The 15,546-nt window shown below is 41.1% G+C and overlaps 1 protein-coding gene across 4 annotated transcripts in view; it reads left to right on the forward strand.

Annotated features, from left to right (window-relative positions):
- Positions 1 to 15,546, forward strand: part of Sfmbt1 (Scm like with four mbt domains 1) — a 119,013-nt gene that overhangs the window by 1,102 nt on the left and 102,365 nt on the right. Inside the window, exon 1 of one of the 4 annotated variants that reach the window (XM_031362923.1) lies at positions 131 to 494. The exons of 2 other annotated variants lie outside the window; for them this stretch is intronic. The gene's annotated coding sequence lies outside the window, so the exon portion shown is untranslated. Of the gene's footprint in view, positions 1 to 130; positions 495 to 15,546 lie in introns of those variants that run through there. One more of the 4 variants, XM_031362922.1, reaches the window with a different exon arrangement.

Below are 15,546 nucleotides of genomic sequence, written 5' to 3' on the forward strand. Positions count from 1 at the left end.
GCGGCGCCCGCGCGCGGCCTGGCGCGGTCCCGAGGCTCGGCGCGTCGGCCGGCGGGGGCTGCGGGGACGCGCCCGGGCACCTCGCGGCCGCGGCGGAGGCCGGCGTTGCCGGGAGAGAGAACAGGGGAGCGGCGCGCGTCAGCCCGGCTGGGCGCGAGAGGCCAAAGTGGCCGGGTGGCCGCAGCGGGCTCCCAACTTGCAGGCTCCGGTCCCCCGCCCCCATCGAGCGCCCTCCCGCCGAGCCCCCGCGGACCCGCCCCCCCGGGCTCGCTCCGGGCGGGGCGCGAACCCGCAGCCCGCGCCGCCGCTCAACTTCGCAGGGCCTAGGCGGCGGCAGCGGCAGCAGTAGCAGCAGCAGCAGCAGCAGCCCGGTGGCCGAGTCTGAGCTTCCACGGCAACCGGTGGCTCCGGCCTCTCCGGCGCTTCGCCCCGGGGAGGCGCCGCCGCCCGACCCCCCGCGCAGATCTGGTGAGCGTCCCGGGGCTGCTCCGCAGGTCCGTGACCGTTTCGTTTTCTGTTCCCAAGTCTTGTTTTGTTCGCTGCAAAGACGCTGGAGGGACGAGCCCTGTGTCTTGGGGAGCGAGGCCTGCTCTTTGCGGAGCAGAAAAGCCTTGTGAGACCAGAAATAAATTCCCGCGGAAGGGATCTACGGCGTGTTAAGTTTTCCCCCCCGAGACGCCAGCTGTTCGCGTGGGGTCTCCAACTAAGCTGTCAGAGCCAGTTCATCTTTAGAGCTGGCGGTGCAGTGGGGTGGGACGCTCCTGTCTCAAGTAGGGCTTTTTTTTTTTTTAACTTGGTGGGCGCTCTGCCTCTCGGGTCACTCACAGCGGTTACTGGCCCCGAGTGGTGTCTTGTGATTTCTGTATTCTTAAAAAAAAAAAAAAAAATCTAAAGGAATTAAAATGGATTTTGTCAAATATCTGCGTATGGCCTCTCCTGAACCACGATTTTTAAGATGTCATACTTTATTTCGTCTGAAGCAAAATGAAGGCTTCGAGCGTGTAACTGTTGTTGTGTCAGCTGTCTAGATGGGGTGGAGGAAGATGAATGTGTTTTCAGAAGTGCACATTGGGGCCTGTTAACTCGCAGCAAATGTTGAACTCTTCTAGGCCACAGGTAGAGTCAGAGTTGAGATTTGTTTGCAATGTCAGGAACACAGCAGCCAGTTGGAACTAGAGAGGCCCGAGAGAAGGAAAGAGTTGTGTTATAACTATTACGTTGCCATTGACGAGCCGCCTTATCTTGGGGTCTTACCCAGTGTAGTTTTTGATCTTCCTCATTATTTGCAAAAATGGGATAAGTAGATCACTGTTCTTTTGGTTCTAAAATTTGGAGACGTCTTAAAGTGAGATTTTTTAAATTAAAGTTCTGAAAGGTTCTATCTACATAAAATCACAATATGTGTCTTTATAAAAATAGGTTGGAAAAACTATCTTGTTAGCTGAATCCAGAATAATTCTGTGAACTTTATTTGAACACAGACTTTTAAAGAAGGCATTTCAATATACTTAAGAAGTTATACCTTTCACAATTTAACTATGAAATCCAGAGGGCCTTGTTTTACATATGCATACGCCTTAATAGCCATATACACTTTAAGATACACAACATTTCCAGCCCTCCCCCACCAAGGGGTTCCTCTAGTTGAGTAAACACCTGCCCTCTCCCAAGGCAGCCATCAGCCTGACTTCTAATGGATTTTGCCTCCAAGCAGGATGTTTTAGAACGGGAAAGGGGCAGTATTAATTTTCGAAGGAGAGCAGGTATCCTGGGAGGTCGCTTTAGTCTTGATGCTGAGTTGTACTGGTGTAGGGTTCCAGCATCTACAGGGTCTTAAGTCTCTGACCTTTGAGCTTTGTGGTCAGAAGGACATTTTTAACTGAGCAGTTTTTGGTGTGAGGATCGTGGTTTCTGGGAGTCTTTATGTTCATAGTCGAGGTTATATTATTGTATCATTATCTACTTTGGGAAACAGATGTATTTGTAGAGAGTAGGTTTGAAGGGAGAATTATGAATTTTTGAACAAGTTAGAGTTAAAGCTGTCAGTAGATGAATTAATTCTGTTAAGCATAGAATTTGCAAAGAAAATTGAATGAAAATTGATATTTTAGAAGTCCAGTGAATTAATGAATATAATGCTTTAACTACCTTTAAAATGACAGATTTTTTTTAGTTTACTAATATTTTCTTTCTTTCTTTCTTTCTTTCTTTCTTTCTTTCTTTCTTTCCTTTCTTTCTTTTTTCTTTCTCTCACCACAGATTTTATCTCCACCCCTCCCCTTCCACCCTCCAACTGTTCTACATCCCATATCTCCTCTCCATCCCTCCCTCCACTAGGATGCTCCCCCCCCACCCCCCCAGCAAACCAGACCTCTAAACTCCCTGGGGCCTCCATTCTCTTGATGGTTAGGTGCATCTTCTCTGACTGAACACAGACCTGACAGTCCTCTGCTGTATATGTGTTGGGGGCCTAATATCAGCTGGTGTATGCTGCCTGGTTGGTGACCCAGTGACTGAGAGATCTTGGGGGTCCACGTTAATTGAGACTGCTGGTCCTCCTACAGGGTCACCCTCTTCCGCAGCTTCTTCTAGCCTTTCCCTAATTCAACCACAGGGGTCAGCAGCTTCTGTCCATTGGTTGGGTGTAAATATCTGCATCTGACTCTTTCAGCTGCTTGTTGGGTCTTCTGGAGTGCAGTCATGATAGGTCCCTTTTTGCGAGCACTCCATAGCCTCAATAATAGTGTCAGGCCTTGGGGCCTCCCCTTGAGCTGGATCGCACTTTGGGCCTGTCCCTGGACCTTCTTTTCCTCAGGCTCTTCTCCATTTCCATCCCTGCAGTTCTTTCAGACAGGAACAATTATGGTCAGAGATGTGACTGTGGGATGGCAACCCCATCCCTCACTTCCTGCTGGAGGTGGTCTCTCTAAGTTCTCTCTCCCTACTGTCTGGCATTTCATCTAAGGTCCCGCCCTTTGAGTTCTGTGAGCCTCTCACCTCCCAGGCCTCTGGTGCATTCTGGAGGGTCCTCCCAACATACTATTTCCTGAGGTTGCCTGTTTTTATTCTTTCTGCTGGCTCTGCATGTACACCTGGTTTATCAACTCATTAAAAGTCTAACAGTAAAAACAAGAACAAAATATAAATAAAAATTATGCCAGGTGTAGTTTTTTATAAAGTCCCTTTAATTAAAGTCACTTTTTTCCATTAGAACCCTAGCCAAAAAGTTGGGTTTTAAATATCCACTGGAAGTAAGTGCTGCAGTAATTTGCCAGTGTCTCCCAAGTGTCTGAATGTATCCATGAGCCCTTTGTTTCTACTGCGAAAGGAGACAGGTTAGGTAGGTTCTAAGGGAATGCTTGTTAGCTTCTTGCAAACTCCTGGATTTTTTCTTTTTCTTTTTTTGTCTGCAAAGACATCTGTGTGATAGAAAGTTGCAATGGTTTACTACCCAGGTTAGAGATTTATGTAGAATTCTCCACAAAGGTCAAAGTGTTTTGTTTTTTTGTTTTCCTGTCTAATCAGCATGTTGATGGGCCAACAACTAACTTAAATTTGGTCATTTCATTCAGAGTTTACAGTTTCAAGAACTAGTAGAATATATGATGATTTTACCACCATTGATGAACTGCTTGAGTTTTCTGAGGCTTTATTTATTTATTTTTTTTTTTGCTTTTGAATTCTTAACTTTTCTTTTCTTTTTTTTTTTTTATAAATAAATCTTTTTTTTTTTAAAGATTTATTTATTATTTATTTATTACAAGTACACTGTAGCTGTCTTCAGATGCACCAGAAGAGGGCGTCAGTTCTCATTACGGGTGGTTGTGAGCCACCATGCGGTTGCTGGTATTTGAACTCATGACCTTTGGAAGAGCAACTGGCGCTCTTACCCGCTGAGCCATCTCACCAGCCCCGAATTCTTAACTTTTCATTGTAAAAATGTTGAATCTTTGGGATGCAATTGAGGGCATATATGAGAAACAAAATACAAAAGAGGCTTTTTTCTCTTTAATTGTTTCTCTGGGAACCATGGTTTTTCTCTTTAAAAATACTTTGCCATATATGTGCTCACAAATTCACATACAGAGATTTTAAATAAATGTTAAAAATAAAGCTTTGGGGGCTGAAGAGATGGTTCAGTGGTTAAGACTACTCTTCCAGAGGTCCTGAGTTCAATTCCCAGCAACCACATGGTGGCTCACAACCATCTGTAATGGGATCTGATGCCCTCTTCTGGTGTGTCTGGAAATAGCTACAGTGTGCTCATATACATAAAATAAATTTTTAAAAAAAATAAAGGAAAGGGATATATTTTTTCCAAAGATTTATTTATTATATATAAGTACACTGTAGCTGACCCCAGACACCCCAGAAGAGGGCGCCAGATCTCAATGCAGATGGTTGTGAGCCACCATGTGGTTGCTGGGACCTGCACTCAGGACCTTGGGGAGAGGAGTCAGTGCTCCTACCTGCTGAGCCATCTTGCCAGCCCAGGAAAGGGATGTATTAAAAAAACAAAAAACAAAAAAAACCTTTGGCAGCCAGGCATCATGATATAGGCCTGCAGTGCCAGCATTTAGGAAGCAGAAGGATCAGGAGTTCAAAGCCATCCAATGCTATACAGTGAGTTTTAAGCTATCATGGGCTACATGAGACTTTCCTTGACTCAAAAAAAAAAAACCAATTCCCAACTATACAAAGTACAAAACCACCACCAAAGTGCAAAACTCTTTGCCTGCCTGCACATTTGTAAGGTTGTGAAACATTCTGTTTCATAGTGAGAACTAGAGTGGGTTCAGCTTCAGAAATGTGGTGTGGTAGAAGATGTCATCTGAATTTAATGTCTGTAGAAAGATGAACAAATCAAGCTTCATCGACCTTTTATTATGGCCTTAGAGTCATATTAAATGACAAATAGTAAATATTATTTATACAGGAATTTGAATGGTAAAAATTATATTAAAATTTCCATTTTAAAAATTTAAACAGACTTTATGGCATTATTTGGCTGATAGCTAATATTTTATAGCAATTTCAGTGAAATTTTAAAAATGTCCCTGGTAAATGGTGCAGATTTGCTATGGCAGAGTATTTTCCTTTTCATGAATACAATTTGTATCTAATTTGGGTATTTTTGTATTTGAAAACAGTTTTTCTTTATACATAATTGTTAAGCTGGTGGCAAGTGTTTGGGGGGGGGTGGTTATTTACTCAAATTTTCAGCCTCTAGACTTTAGGGAGTGGGGTTTTGGTAGGCCGCTACTGTACTTCAAGTGATACCAGCCCCACTGGAAAGTGATTTATAAACAGAAAAGATGTAGTTAGGTTGTTGAAAATTCATGTTTAAAGTTTTCAAAAATGAGGGTAAGGAGAATTAAAAACAAGTTATTAAAGGAAAAATAGAGACTTTTTCTGCAAGCTTTCTGCTTGATGGTGGTGGGTGACTTATCCTTTTAATCCCAGGACTTGGGAGGCAGAGGCAAGTCTCTAAGTTTGAGATCAGCTTGGTTTACAGATTGTTCTAAGGCTACACACAGAAATCCAGTCTTGGAAAGGAAAAACAAAAAACCAAAAAAGTTTCTTTTTAAAAAGTTTTTGTTGTTGTTTGTTTGTTTGGTATGGCTATGGACATGTGTGGAGGTCAGATGACTAATTTTTAAGTTTGTTTACTTGTTCCATTTTGAGTTTGTTTATTTTTAAATTAATTTTTTGATTTTACATGAATGAATGTTTACTTGCATATAGGTATGTGGACCATCTGAATCCTTTTTGCCCATGGAGGTCAGAAAAGGGGATCAGATTCCTGGAACTGAAGTTATAGATGGTTGTGAGTCACTGTGTGAGCTTCAGGAACTGAGCCCCTGTCTTGTGTCAAGAATAGCAAGTGGTTAGCTGGGCAGTGGTGGCCCACACCTTTAATCCCAGCACTAGGGAGGGAGAGGCAATCTGAGGCAATTTCTGAGTTCAAGGCCAGAGTGAGTTCCAGGACAGCCAGGGCGATACAGAGAAACCTTGTCTCAGAAAAACAAAAAACAAAAACCAAACCAAACCAAAAAACAAATAAAACAAGAATAGCAAGTGGTCTTAACTGCTGAGCTATTATTTCTCCAGTCCTTTCTGCCCTGTTTTTTGAGGCAGGATCTCTTATTGTTTCTTCTGCTGCAGTGCATATTGACTCTTGTTTCTGCCTCCCATTTCACCACAGAACCTCCAGGATTATAGATTCACCCCCCCCCCCCCCCCCCCCCCCCCCCGCCACTTAAAGAGTCTTTAAAGTAAAACTAAAATTTTTTATTTTATTATGTGTATTGGTGTTTTGTCTGCATGTATGTCCATGAACAGCATATATGCTGGGTACCCTTGGGGGTTCACAAAGGGGAGTTAGATGAGTTATAGACAGTTTTAAGGTGCCATATAGGTGCTAAGAATCCATACTTTTTTTTTTTTCCTGTGAAAACACTGTAAAGCCTCTCCCCCAGCATACCGCAGCTCCTCCCCTCCCTTTGAAGTTAGGACATCCTTAACAGGCTGATTTAGATTTAGTTCAGTTCTTTTCATAATCCAGTATTTCTCAATAGCTGTGTTATCTGTCTCATTAACACTTAAAAAACTTAAAGTCAATAAAGGATTATTTACTCTATCTCTGGGGGATTCCATATCCCCTTCTGCTCTGTGATCATTTCCTTTAAAGTACAATTAGATCTCACCATAATTGCTTGGCCTGTATGGTTGTAAGATATGTCTATAACATGTTTTATGGCATAACATGCAAATAATTGTTGTATTCTAATGGATACCTATGTTGAAGTGTTATCAATTTCAAACTGTAAACACATCTCCGAGAAAGCCATCATCTCTAATAAATGTGTAATCTCAGAAGCATCCTTCCCAGAATTTAAGGCAGAAGCCTCTTAGAATTCTGAACATATATCAATTCTATATACCAACACATGTACATATTTAACATTTTAAACTCTTTATAATGAAACGTATAAGCTATTGTATGACATTGCTCTAGAACCTGTGTTCTTAACTCAGCATATTATATCTTTATGGGTTGCCATTCTAATTCCTCAAGCATTTGTGGATTTTTCTCATCTGCAACTACTTTTCCTGTTGTTGCTGTAGGTTTCAGATTGGATTCTTTTGAAGATTCTATATTCTGATTTGAAGAATCCTCTAACCTCTGTTCTTTGGCCTCCAATCTAGCATTCCATCTTTCAGTCTTTTCTTTCTCTAAGTCTGCTTTATTCTGATCTTTCTTAAAGAGAATATTTACAACTACAGTCATTATTGAACATATAATTATTTGCATGCTGATAATCAACAAAATTATACAGGGTCCAAGTGTACTCTATTGTTGCTTTTTTCCTCCATTTTAAACATAGACAATATTTTCCTTTTAGCCTCTAACTCTGCTTGAGGAATTTCCAGGTATCTTACCAAGTCTGCTGAGTTTTCAGCTTTTCCCACTGTTTTCATATGTCTGTAGCTGGCTTCTCTTTGCTGCTCAGCTAGCATGTCAGGAAGGCTGTTGGCTCCAGGCTCTGGGCTCCGGCCTACTCAAGTCAGGACTTCTCAGTGCTACTCTGGGAAGTTGTAGGCTTTTCCAGCATGAATCTGAATTGAGCAAGCTAACTCTCTCTAATGGGCTTTTCGGCTTTTCTCCGGAACCATGCATGCCGTGCTTGTGAGAAGCCTCAGCTACTCTGCTCTAAAGCTCCCATCTGAGAGAGACCACAGAGCAGCTCTGGCTCTGAGTTAGTTCATGGGCCTTACTTAGCTGGCTACCTTCTGCTGGTTTTGCTGCAAAGTGCTGGTCTCTCTTAAAGGAACTGCGCCTGTGAGATGCACTAGGCTTAGGTTCCCGCATCTATCTAGGAACGTGCTGTTTCCCTGGAGTGCTTGTCCATGCCTTCCACCTGGAACATTTTAGGCTCTAAGCCTGGTTCTTTCTAAGTTTGAATTCTATGCTTTTCTGTCTGCACCCAAGTTCCCTGAAACGCAGGGATAATATATAATATAATATAATATAATTATATGAAGGTCATATATATAAATTATACGAAGTATGTAGACTTCTTATATGTGAATATCTGAGTAAATAAGTATAAATGTATATATTTATTCACATATATATGAATAAGTGCCTAGGCCAATAGCTTTGGCTCGTTTTTTTGCTAGCTCATAACTCATTTATCCCTTTTAAACTAGTCTAGATCATGCTACATGGCTAGTTACATCTCCTTCACTTTTATGTGACCTTCTTCCTCAGAATTCAGGGCTAATCCTTGTCACTCCTGACTCTTTCTTAGAGATCCTCTCTCTACTGGAACTCCCACCTCCTATTTCTTGCCTCTGCTCATTGGCCAATCAGCTTTTAATTGACAGGTGATGCTTCCATCCCAGACGAGCGATTCTCTCAAGAGATTCTCTCTACAAATTAGTTAAATTTTATTAAGACACACAAAATAAAAATTATGTAAAGATATTATAGAAGGAATTGGTATTCGTGTATTTAGTAATTATAAATTAACCAAAATAAATTCAGGCTCAGAGGCTGGGTGTGGTATGCCTTTAATCTCTCAGCTATTGGGAGGCTGAGGTAGGTGGATCTCTATGAGTTGAAGGCCAGCCTGGTCTATAGAGTGAGTTCCAGGGTAGCCAGAGCTACAGAATAAACAGACTTTGTCAAAAACTCCACAAAATAATAAACACAGGCTCAGTATAATCTCGAATTAACTAAAGATTCATTAAAAAGCACAACAAAAAAAATCTCAAACTTTATTAAATTCTCTTTGTCTTTACGTGATCTTTCAGGACTTTTTTGCTTCCTTTTTGGTTTTTAAGACAGGTTTTCTCTGTGTAGCCCTGGCGATCTTGGCTGGACTGTGTGTGTGTATGTATGTGTGCCCATGTTGTGTGTTATATGCACACGAACACAGTGCCTGAGGAGCCCAGAGTTGGGTTCCCTAGAGCTGGAGGTACAGGTAGTTATGAGCCACCTCACATAAATGCTGGGCCTGTACTCATTCTTAACCAGTGAGCTATTTTTCTAGTGACGAGTCCATATTCTGTCAAATGATGTGAAATATGTCTTGAATGTTGTAGATTGTCAGTTATTTTATTGAACTGAATCCCATGCAGGGAGTATTAGCATTTCTGACATGGTGTATGTACAGTATTGCATGTATTAGTTCCTTTTTACTGTTTTAGTTAGTATAGAAAGAAGTTAATTACTAAATTGATTTGGGATAGATAGAGTAGTTAAAGAGTACTTTGTGGGAAGGATTGGGTTTTGGGATGAGGTAATATTTAGAGAGTGTATTTTTTAAGATTTATTTTTATTATTTAAAATTTTATGTGTGTGTGCGTGTGAGAATGTGCTGGTGCCTTCAGAATCCAGAGGTCTTGGATTCTCCTGGAGCTGGAATTACAGGCAGTTGCTGTAGGTACTGGGAACTGAACTCAAGTCCTTTGGAACAACTATGTTAGCCACTGAGCCATCTCTACAGTTCTTAGAGAGGGTCTTAGATGAGAAATGGAAAGTGGTTTATTAATAGTTGTATTAGTGTTTTCTAAAGGAACATAAATGATAAGCATGAAAAAAGTATGTGTGCATGTGTAATATATACAAAAATACAAAAATACTATGTGTGTGTATATATATGAATGAATGATTTATTAGAGTTGCTATGGTCTGGATAGAACATGGTTTGTTAATAGTTGTATTAGTGTTTTCTAAAGGAACAGAACTGATAAGCATGAAAAGATATGTACATATATATCATATACAAAAGATGTGTATAAAATGTGTGTGTGTGTGTGTGTGTGTGTGTGTGTGTGTGTGTATGTGGAAGAGATTTATTAGTGTTGCTTACAGATTATGGCTATGGTCTGCATAGTCTCTCCCAATTGATAGGCCAAGATTCTGGTAGTGTTTCATTTCACAAGACTGGGTGTCTCAGCAGGACCGGTCTGGTGCTGGAGTTTCAGAGGAGTCCTGTAGAGTTGATGGTTTTTAGTATGTGTTGAAATCCCAAAGTAGTTTCTAATAATCAAGGACTGCCTTAGCAGGAGGATGGACAAATTTGTAAGCTAGAGTGAGGACAAGCAGGCAAAAGCAAAAGCTTTCTTTTATGTCTTTTATGTGTGCTGCTACTAGAAGGTGTGGCCCAGATTTAAGTGAGTCTTCCACCTCACATGATCCAATTAAGAAAATCTCTCAGTCAGGCATGGTGTTGCATGCCTTTTATCCCAGCACTCTGAAGGCAAGTGTAGGTAGATCTCTGAATTTGAGGCCAGCCTGGTCTACATAAGCAAGTCCAGGACAGCCAGAGCTCTGTTAGAGGCACTGTCTTGCAGCCCCCACCCTCCCATATAGGAAAATCCTCACAGACATACCCAGCTGCAAGGGTCTTAGTTGATTCCAGATGTAGTCAAGTTGACAGCCAAGATTAGCCATTATGGTAGTCAAGATTACACACTTGGGATGACAGCATAAGGTGAAGTAAGAACTTTAGTAATTGAATAGCTCAAAAAGTTTTCTTGCTGATATACAATTTATTTTTTTATTTTTTGTTGTTCAGTTTAAAGCTACTTAAAAATTATTTTGCTTGAGGTCAAAATTAATATTTTTATCCTTTGGGGAGTTAAAATTTTTTTTTAAAAAAAGATTTATTTATTTATTATATGTAAGTACACTGTAGCTGTCTTCAGACACTCCAGAAGAGGGCATCAGATCTCATTGCAGATGGTTATGAGTCACCATGTAGTTGCTGGGATTTGAACTCAGGACCTTTGGAAGAGCAGTCAGTGCTCTTAACCACTGAGCCATCTCTCCAGCCCCTAAAATATATTTTTTAAAGATTTATTTATTTTATGTGCATGAGTATTTTGCCTGTATGAATGTCTATGCACCACATGCCTGCCTGGTGCTGGAGAAAGTCAGAAAAGAATTTCAGAGCTCCTGAAACTGGAATTAGGGATGGTTGTAAGTCACCATGTGGGTCCTAGGAATAGAGAGCCCTGTTCTTCTGTAAGAGTAGCAAGTACTCTTAACTGATGAGCCATCTCTCTAGCCTCCCCCTACTCCAACCCCAGGAATTTTTGAAACACATAGACACAAATCTCTCTTGTTAAAAATAATGTATAACAGATTGCAGCTATAATTTCAAGATACTAATTTGTTTTGTTTTTACTTGTGTCTTTGTAAAGTAACCTTAGAACGATTAGGTGACAGCCATACAGGTGCACATAGCATATCCCTGCCTAGAGCATAAAAATAATTGAGGTACATTAAATATTTTATCATTTATGTATATATTTTGTACCCAAGTGTATGTATATGCATCATGTACATACAAGAACCCCCAGAGGTCAGAAGAGGGCATTGGATCCCTAGACCTGTAGTTACAGGCAGATCTGAGCTGCCATGTGGATGCTGGGAACCAAGTTCAGCTCTTCTGCAAGAGCAGCAAGTGCTTGTAATTGCTGAGCCATCTCTCCAGTTCTAAGAGCATTTTTTTTTTATTATTATTCAGATTAAAAAAATAGAGGTAAATGACTGAAATTTTATAATTTTAACAGTTCTAAATGTATATACAGCTCAGTGCTACCTTAAATATATACAAAGAACTCAAGAAGTTAGACTCCAGAGAACCAAATAGCCCTAATAAAAAATGGTGTAAAGAGCTAAACAGTTCTCAACTTAGGAATCTCAAATGGCTGAGAAGCACCTAAAGAAATATTCAGTATCTTTAGTCATCAGGGAAATGCAAATCAAAACAACTCTGAGATTCCACTTCATACCAGTCAGAATGGCTAAGATCAAAAGCTCAGGTGACAGCAGATGCTAGAGAGGTTGTGGAGAAAGAGGAACACTCCTCAATTGCTGGTGGGATTGCAAGCTGGTACAACCACTCTGGAAATCAGTCTGGTGGTTCCTTAGAAAATTGGACATAGTACTATCTGAGGACCCAGCTATACCACTCCTGGGCATATACCCAGAAGATGCTCCAACACGTAATAAGAACATATGCTCCACTATGTTCAAACAGCCTTATTTATAATAGCCAAAAGCTGGAAAGAACCCACATGTCCCTCAACAGAGGAATGGATACAGAAAATGTACATTTACACAATGGAGTACTTCTCAGCTATTAAAAATAATGAAATTCATGACATTCACAAGCAAATGGATGGAACTTGAAAATATCATCCTGAGTGAGGTAACCCAGTCACAAAAGAACACAGATGGTATGGTATGTATTCACTGATAAGTGGATATTAGGCAAAAATCTTGGAATACCTACAATTCAATTCACAGACCATATGAAGCTCAAGAAGAAGGAAGATCAAAGTGTGGATGCTTCAGTCCTACTTAGAAGGGGGAACAAAATAATCACGGGAATTAGAGGGTGAGAGGGACTTGGGAGGAAGAGAGGAAGGGGAGGGGATTAAGAGGGGGACAGGATCAAGTATGAGAGGAGTCAGGGAGAAATACAGAGGGTCAGGAAATTGAACAGAGGTGGGTAGCAATGGGTGGATGGGGAACTGGGGGTAGCCACCAGAAAGTCTCAGAAGCCAAGAAAGCAAGAGGGTCCCATTACCCAACGGGGATGACATTACCTGAACTACCCAACAAAGGGGAGAGAGAACCTGTAGAGATCATATCCAGAGGTTAGACACGGTTCCCGATTGAGGGATGGGGCCACCCACCCAGCTCCAAAATTTTAAACCAGAATTGCTCCTGTCTAAAGGAAATACAGGGACAAAGAGTGGAGCAGAGACTGAAGGCCATCCAGAGGCTGCCCCACCTGAGAATCCATCCCTTATGCAGCCACCAAACCCAGCCTCTCCTGAGAGGCTCTGCTAGAGCCTGACCAATACACATGTGGATGTTTGCAGCCAAAGCAAACATTGGACTAAGCATAGGAAGAACAACAATATCAACCAACCAGACTCCTCAGAACTCCCAGGGACTAAATCACTAACCAAAGAGTACACATGGAGGGACTCATGGCTCTAGCTGCATATGTAGCAGAGGATGGCCTTATCTAGAATTAAAGGGAGGGGAGGCCCTTGGTCCTGTGAAGGCTTGATGCCTAGAGTAGGGGAATGCTAGGGTGGTGAGGCAGGAGTGGGTAGAAGGGTGGGGGAGCACCCTCACAGATGCAGGGGGGAGGGGGTATGAGATAGGGGGTTTGTAGAGTGGAATCCGGGAAAGGGGATAACATTTGAAACATAAATGAATAAAATATTCAATAAAAATACATAAAAAAAAAACTACTTACAAAAAAAAGTTGCACATAAACCACAGCTACCTGAAAGGCATACTTAGTGATTCAACCTACCTTTTCTGGTTAGGATTAAGTGTTGTCCCCTTTTCCTCTCACTTCTGAATTAGTAGAAAACTAGTAAACATTTAGGTAAACTTATTCGCTTGAATAATAACTCTGCATAATGGTTTTGACATATAATATTTAACCTGTATTTATAAAATATAAATATCTAGTCAGAGATGGAGGAAATGATTTTATAGAATTAAAGATTTTAGGAGTTGAGTTAGTTACATGTTTTCAGAATGCTAAGGAGTTATAAATTATTCTTTTGTTATTATGAAATTTTACTTGTAATGTGTGTGTGTGTGTGATTATGAACACATGGTATACCTATGTACATGTAGGCAAGCACTCATACAAATAAAAGTAAAGCTTTAAAAAACAACCAAACTGGGACTGGAGAGATGGCTCAGCGGTTGAGAGCGCTGACTGCCCTTCCAGGGGTCCTGAGTTCAATTCCCAGCAACCACACGGTGGCTCACAACCATCTGTGATGAGATCTGATGCCCTCTTCTGGGGTGTCTGAAGACAGCTACAGTGTGCTTACATATAATAAATAAATCCTTAAAAAAAAAAAAAAGACTTATTAAAAAAAAAAAAAAAAACAACCAAACTTGTAGTGGGCTGGAGAAATGGCTCAGGTGTTAAAGAACATTTTCTACTTCTGCAGAGAACCTGAATTTGGTTCTAAGCTTCCACCTCAGATTGCTCAGAGCTATCGGTAACTCTGCTCCAGTGAATCTGACACCCTTTTTTAGCCCCCATGGGTACTAGTTAACATCACATCCACATGTTATCATAGTAACTTGCCAGAGAGAACTGTACAAACAACTGTTCACCCCAGATAGGGCATGAGCGAGACCAAAGAAACAATTCTGCCAACATGGAGGTTGCTGGGCCAATCTAAACCATTGCGGTTAGTTATAGAGGCTGGGTGAGAAATTATGTCCATAGCAGGAGCAACTTTCAGGGTGGCTACAGCAGAGAACAATGTTTCTCCTCAGCTATTGTTCTATTAACTCAGGGAGGGGAATGTCTCAAGAACCTGCCTTGTGAGCACTCCATCCTCTTCAAGAGGAACCATTGCTGGCCCCAACCTTGTGAAGTCTTGTGTAGGTGAATACAGACTGCAAGGGTCATAGGCCTCGGGGAATGTATAAGGAGGGTGCAGGGGCTAATGAGGGACCCTTGATAACACTTGTTTTTTTTTTTTTTCCCTTGTTGATAGATATTCTGAATGAGATAGGATCTCAGTGGGGCTTTTCTTTTCTTTTTATTCTCTCCCTTCCTCCTAGCCTTCCTTCCTTTCCTTCCTTTCTTTGAGACTGTCTCTCATGTAGCCCAAGTTGACTTTGAAGTAGAGATAGATAAATAGATAGATAGATAGATAGATAGATAGATAGATAGATAGATAGATAGATAGGGAGGCAGGCAGGCAGGCAGGCAGGCAGGCAGGCAGGCAGGCAGGCAGGCCGTGAGCTCCACATCCTGGTGTCTACACCTCCTAAGTGCTGGAATCACAAGTGTGCACCTCACACTGATCTGTGACATGAGATTTTCTTTCAACTTTTTAAATGAATTCAGTTATTTTTCTTCTTTAAAAAATGCTTTCATTGTACATGTTTCACTTCTTTGGTTGGGTTTATTTCTAGATTTTTTTTTAAAAAAGCTTTTGTGACTAGGATTGTTTAATTTTTTTTCTCAGCAATTTTGTTATTAGTATATTCAAAAGCCACTGATACATACTGCTACTTTACTAAATGTGTTTATAAGAGGTTTTTGTTTTTTGTTTTTTGTTTTTCAATACAGAGTTTCTCTGTGTAGCCCTGGCTGTCCAGGAACTCACAATGTAGACCAGGCTGGCCTCAGAAATCCACCTGCTTCTGCCTCCCAAGTGCTGGGATTAAAGGCGTGCACCACCACCGCCCGGCTAAGAGTGTTATAGAAGACTTTAGGCCCTTCTAAGAATAGAACCATATCTGCAAAAGTGCTAACTCTTGTTTTCTTTCTATCTTTCACCTGGCTTTTGGCCAAGGTTTTAAGCACTGTTCTGAATAAGAGTAGTGAGAGTTGACCCTCCTTGTTTTAGACTAGAAACAGTTTCAGTTTTTTCTCCTTCATGTTGACTTTGGTAGTTGGCTGTAGTCTTTATTATGGTGAGATATGGCTCTTCAGTCCTTAGTTTCTTTGGAGTTACCCTGTA

The sequence above is a fragment of the Mastomys coucha genome, unplaced genomic scaffold (genome assembly GCF_008632895.1).
Source record: "Mastomys coucha isolate ucsf_1 unplaced genomic scaffold, UCSF_Mcou_1 pScaffold9, whole genome shotgun sequence".
Taxonomy (NCBI): domain Eukaryota; kingdom Metazoa; phylum Chordata; class Mammalia; order Rodentia; family Muridae; genus Mastomys; species Mastomys coucha.